The 6787-nt window shown below is 36.8% G+C and overlaps 1 non-coding gene across 1 annotated transcript; it reads right to left on the bottom strand.

The window, feature by feature from the left end:
• Positions 1 to 2866: 2866 nt before the first annotated feature.
• LOC136204910 (U5 spliceosomal RNA) lies at positions 2867 to 2985 on the bottom strand. Its single transcript, XR_010675722.1, has one exon. It is a non-coding gene; the product is annotated as a U5 spliceosomal RNA (small nuclear RNA).
• Positions 2986 to 6787: the final 3802 nt, after the last annotated feature.

Below are 6787 nucleotides of genomic sequence, written 5' to 3'. Positions count from 1 at the left end.
AAAGAATTGAAATGCGATAAAATAAATTGAAATTCAACAACAAACTCGGAGCCACAATAGCTATCTCGTATTGACGTTGAATTTTGGTGTTGGTGCAAGGTTCCCGGAGAGCTGCAGCCGGTCGGGCCCGTACGGTATGTGCTCTTGGCAATGACTAAACGTATAGTAGGCAAATGAGGCAGATTCAACCTTCAACTTCGGTAAGCTCGTTTGGATGCTTAAGAACACGGAATTGGACAAGTAAATAGGCTAAATTTAACTTCAGAAAGTGAGGAACAAACTTCTATAGGGGATTGAGGGCTAAAACGGAATTTAAGTAGACGAAATTGGGAGTTGAAAATAACTGGACGAATCTGGGAAATTCTGGAAACAGAGTATCTAAAAGAATTTGAGCTGTAAATATTGGCTTGTAACTGTAGTTTCTGAACACGAAATTGGGAAAATAAATACACTAGATTGAAATTCAAGACGTCAGGAACAACTTTGTTGAAGGGATCGAAAGCAAAAAATGAATTTAAACGGACGAAATCGGAGTTTGAAAATACTTGGACGAATCTGGAAAATTAATTTGAAAACAGAATTCTAGCTAGGAATTGAGCAAATTAAAGGCTTGGGAATGTTAAATTGAATTGAAAAAACTTGGAAAGAGGCTATTGGAACTTGGATTAAAGCTAGAGCAAGCTAAAAGAAGGAATTAAAACTAAGAACTTGAAGAACGAAAAAGAAGAACTTGAAGAACTAAGAACAAAAGGAACTAGAGATTAAGCATTGGAGTTTTGAGAGAGGGTTTTTGTTGTGTTGAGTGTGTTTTATTATAAAGGATGGAGGGTCTATTTATAGTTTTTTGGAGTGGCGTTTTGGTAATTGTTGAGTGGTATTTTGGTAATTGTTTATCAACTAACCCTTAAAATTCTCTCTAACCTTGCCCACTACCTTGCCACATCACCCCACTTCCTCAACTTCCACAAACCACCACTAACCTCCACTAACTTCCATGCCACATCATCCCACTACCTTGTGGTTAGAGAAAATCTTAAGGCTTGGGCCTAGATGTGGGGATGGGGCTAAGCTTGTAGGCTAGCCCGTGGCTGTGTCCGGATGCGTTCTGAGAAATCGGTGATCGACAACGGGCTCCAGGCGAGAACTGACCTCTAGTTCGCCAAGAGAAAGAACACGCCCCGCGTAAGTCTAGCTACGCCCTGCGTAGTGGAGCTTCCGAACCTGATGCGTTTTGTTGATGCGTTTTACGCGTGGCGTAAAGTAAGGTACGCCCCGCGTAGTGGAGCCTTTGAAGTGGAACGTCTTCGGATGGCTGGTATACGCTCCGCGTATAGGAAGGCACGCCCCGCGTGTTTGTGCTTCTGATCCTGGAGCGCCTTGTCGATGCGTTTTTACGCGTGGCGTATAGGAAGGCACGCCCCGCGTAATGGAGTCTTTGAAGTGGAACGTCTTCGGATGTGTGGTATACGCCCCGCGTATAGAAATGCACGCCTCGCGTACTTGAGGTGAGTTTACGAATGCATTTTTATTTTTATTTTACCATTATTATTTTTCTAGAAGAATATAAACTATACCCTAAAATTAAACCCAAGCTTTCTATATACATAAAATAAAATTTATTTTATTTTGGGCCAACAGATACATACCACTTCATTGAAAAATTATTGGCGCAAAAAATAAAGTTGTACATTGGTAAGGTCAATTGGAGCGGATCCACAGTCGAATTTCTCACAGATTTCAAGCTTGGAAGAGTTTATCTGACCAATAGATTTAAATTGAAAGAAATTTTGTGTATTAAAAATACTTTTGATGTTACTAGTAAGAGCAACTGTATTTAACATTATAAATGACATAATTGAGGGCTCTAATGGTGATAAAATGAGTAATTTTTAGGTTGTGGATAAATTATATTATGGACGTTCCCAATGTAAAAATGACGACTTTACAACTTTATTCTTTACACTAATAATTTCACAATGAAGCAGTATGCATTTTATTTTATTTTAATTGGATCCATTGCACTTGATTTAATATAGAATTCTCTAATTTTAGATATCACTAATAAAGTCATATACTTTCATTGTATATACATGTTATGTCATCGTTCATCAATACCATATAAAGAATCATACTATAAGTCTAATAGATTTTAATTGGAATAAATTTAATTATGAAAATACTTTTGGTGTTGTTAAGTGATGATCAATTTTATTTCTAACGTTGATAAATTAAATCTATACTATAAACCAAGTCTAATGGACCTTACCATTATAAAATGATAAATGTACAACTTTATTCTTTACATTAATCATAGGTATGCATCTTATATTTTATGATTTGATCCATCAAAAATCAATTCTCTACCCTATTTACGGGCAAATCTACTCTTCCCTCTTCCACTTTCAAAACTTCAAAATACCTATCTACTTGCAAGTAAAAAAACTTAAATCCATGGAAAATCTCATAATCAAAGTTAAGTTTCACTTGGTGTTGCTGAGTGATTACATGTTTATTACCATTCCTGAGCTAAGCCTTTCAGTATTTGACCTCTAATCTATCCCTTGATCAATTCCAAAAAATTTCATCCAAACTTGAAAGAAATATTTTGACACTTGACATTTCTTCAATCATGAAAGGCCAGAAAAATAAGCATCGCCATGGTGCCGCCTGCTCCAAAATGAGAATCTTGGATCTAATAATGCAGATTAATTCAAAATTGTCCATATTATTAAGTTAATCTGAGAGCATTTACTCAAAATGTCACCTGCAAAGTAGGCTGTATAAATTAAAAAATGTTATGCAATATGCCTAATTACTTCAAGAGAGGTTCCATAGATTAAAAAGCTTAACACTAGAAATGATAGAGTCCCACTCAGTAAGAGCAGGTCTTCCAAAAATAAGCGTATGCCACTAAAATGCGGCAAGCACACGGTATTCTTTAGTAAAAGGCGAAAGAATAGTTCGCTTTGTGCTTACCGCATGGCTCCGTGAATTTAAACTCAACTATTGCTTCCACTTATATATGCAAGCTGGAATCAAGAGGCTATTGCCCAAAAGCGGTGTGGGATAGATATTATATTATTGCATCCTTCTAGTCTCATGACGCATAGATGCTGCTAATATATATATTATATATACTTGCTGCATATCTGTTCTCGACTACTGCTATAGATTCTTCTCTTTTTTCTTTTTCTTTTTTCCAGTCAAATTATCTAATTTTTGTTGATGTATGCTAAATTATGTACTCCAACAGTGCTATATATCATTCATTTATTATATAAAAATATGTATCAATTGAAAATTAAGATCAATGAAATATATACATTAATTTATTTTAACTATATATATATTCACTTGGGACTTTTCTGATTCACGTAATGTTAGGCCCCGTTTGCTTGCCAAAAATTATTGTGTAGATAATTATTCCCAATTTTTGGGTTTTCTAATTCCACTTGGGCGGCACACTTGATGTAGATTGTTAAATATACAGTGAGTATACGATGAAAATAGGTAGAGAGATTTGAGTTTAATGAATTCTTTTGATTAGGATTAGATATAAAGCCATGTATATATAGTGGAAAAGTACATGGGTTAGTGTATAACTAGGATTGACAATAAGTGTTATAGACAAATATAAATAATAGCTAGATAATTATTCTAATTAAGAGATAATGTTGACAATTATCTCTAACACCCTCCTCAAGCCGATAGCGAGAGAGAACAAAAGGCGAGAGTGAACCATAGTGAAGTGGGCACTGGCAAGCGGTTTGGTTAGGATATCTGTAACTTGATCGTCAGTTGGAATGAAACGAATGTTGAGAAAGCCACACTGAACTTGTTCACGAACAAAATGATAATCCAACTCAATATGTTTTGTTCAAGCATGAAACACCGGATTTGAAGTGAGATAGATGGCCCCAACATTGTCACACCAAAGCTGAACAGGTGTCGGAAGTGGAAATCCCAAGTTCGAGAGCAAGGAGCGAAGCCATAGGAGTTCAGTTGTAGTATTGGCAACAACTTTATATTCACTTTCAGTGGAGGATCAAGCAATCGTGGGTTGTTTGCAAGTCTGTCAAGAGACGATACTCGTGCCAAGATAAACACAGAATGCACCTATCAATCTTCTGTCATCTGGGCACCCACCCCAATCATTGTCAGAATAACAATGAATGTGATCTATAGGTTTAGCAGACATGACTATTCCAAAGTCAGATGTGCCTTGAATTTAACAAAGAGCCCGTTTGACAGTCTTTCAATGCTCATCATTAGGACAATGAAGAAATTGGCACAATTTATTGACAGCAAATGCAATATCAGGTCGAGTTAAATTTAAGTATTGAAGTGCCCCACAATGCTTCTGTATTCAACACCAGAGGCTAGACTAGTGCCAAGATCTTTGGAGAGTGTTGGTGTAGTAGTCATAGGCGTCAACATGGGTTAGGAGTCAGCAATTTTAACCCTATCAAGAATGCCAGCCACATACTTAGCCTGGCACATGTGAATACCTTCATTTTCATACCGAATCTCAATGCCCAGAAAATATTCTATATTGTTTAGATTACGAATGGGAAATTCCTAATCAATGGAGTCAATTGTGCTAATAATGTGAGCAGGGACATTGCTAGTGATGATGATATCATCTACATAACACATGATGTAGGTCTTCTCAATACTCGTGCGTCATATGAATAATGAGTTGTCAACCTACGACATTTTAAAACCAAGAGATAGCAAGAACGCGTGCAGTCGGGTGAACCATTCATGTGTCGCCTGTTTCAATCCATATAGACTCTTTTTTAGAAGGTATACTTGGTATGGTTTATCATGATCCTTAAACTCATGTGGTTGTTCCATAAATATGGTTTCAGATATATTTCCATGGAGAAATGCATTTCATACATCAAGTTGATTGATAAACCATCCATTGGCTGCAGTAATCGTGAAAACTGATCTGATAGTCGTAGCCTTGTCCGCATTACTGAACGTCTCTTTATAGTCAATTCACGATTGCTGAGTGAATCCATGTGCCACTAGACGAGCCTTTTTTCTTTTAATACTCCCATCAAACTTCTTTTTTTGAAATAACCAATGAGAAGTGATGATGTGTCTACTAGGAGGACGAGGAACAATCTGCCAGGTACCATTGTCCAGAAGTGCTTGAATTTCTTCAAACATTACCTTGCATCATTCTAGAAGTTTGTTAGCTTTGCTGAAGCATGTGGGATCAACTGAGCCACTGGGATGAGTAGCAAACAAAGCCTCAAAGCACCCTCTAGAATTCAAGGTGGATTGACAGAGCTGCATGTTATGTTGACGAACTGAACAATCAATACTGTAGATGTGGAATAAGACAGTGTACCGACCGTAGGGAATGGAGCTGTAGATAAAGTTGACACAACATCGTGTACTATAGGAGGTGCCGTGGTAGGTACTTATGTGGGTAAGGTATTCAGTTTAGGTGTATCTAAGGAGTCAAGTGTAATTGATGATGTGAAGTTTGGAGAATTTGATGGTGTGGCAGACATATGATCAGACCTAATGATAGACACATGTCCGGATGGCTCAGCAGGAGATGAAGGTCATATTAGAACCATAGGATCAGTGTCCATGTGATTAGAATCTGAATGAGTGTTTTCAGTAGCAGGCCCCAAGGTGGAGTCCACAAGTGTAGGGGGGTACGAAGAAGAATGAGAAGAAGAGGGTGTAAGATTGGGAATGGAGAAATTACCTGGATACGAGCTGAGTAAAGATGGTAGTTGACATGATGTGATTTCTATCGGGATGCTAGAAGATGGTGTTGAGGAAGCTGTTGAGGAAGCAGGAAACACATCTTCACTATATTGAACAAACTTGCAGATATAGACTCGACCAGTAGTAAAAACAAGATAAAGATCCCCATAGTGATTTGTAGAATGACCTAGATAAACACACAACTTCGATCTAAAATCAAACTTGTGCTGGTTATATGGACGAAGTAGAGGATGAATTCCAATTGCAAAGTTACGCAATGATGAATAATCAGGTTGTTTGTCATAAAACATGAGGTATGGTGATTTATTTTTTAGAACTTTTGTGGGTAAACGATTGATTAATCGCATACTATGAAGCATAACATAGTTCCAAAATTTTAATAGCAGAGATGTTGAAACCTAATTTTTATTAAGTTTTGATTATGACAAAAATAATCTTACGGATTAAGATCCCTCATTAGATTAAAAATTCAGAATTAAATATTGCCTTATGAACTAGCAATATTTAAAAGTGTGAAATATTGTTTAAGGAAATTAGGCTACCTCTGTACAAATTATAAGCAAAAGACCTTCACCAAATAAAGGCTCAGACAGAAGAAAAGCCCAACAAACCAGAAGCCCAACGCACCAGAAGGGACAACATTGTTATCTTCCCTAAACTTACCCATTCTGGTTCTGCGTAGAAATTAACGTCTCTGCGACAACCCATCTCTCTCCATACATGAATATGGAAACTCTCCAGTCATACCAAAATTTAAGAGAAGATTTATGGACAAAACTTCTCAACGGTTTTCTGAGTCAAGCGGCTAGTTTCCAGATATGGCAATTCGTTAGATAGATTAGAATCCAAAAGAAGAATTAAGGACAAAACTTCTCAACGAACATCTTCTGAATTCAAACAGCTAGTTTGAAGAATTGCCTATATAATGCAAGCTCTAGATGAAATTCAAATAGCACAAACACAAGCAAAAAGAGATATATAAGAAAAACAGAGCAATTGCAAAACACAACTGAACTCCATACTTGTGTAATCA

This window comes from Euphorbia lathyris, chromosome 8 (genome assembly GCF_963576675.1).
Source record: "Euphorbia lathyris chromosome 8, ddEupLath1.1, whole genome shotgun sequence".
NCBI lineage: Eukaryota > Viridiplantae > Streptophyta > Magnoliopsida > Malpighiales > Euphorbiaceae > Euphorbia > Euphorbia lathyris.
The sequence above is the reverse complement of the archived record's forward strand: the minus strand, read 5'-3'. Positions and strand labels throughout refer to the sequence as shown.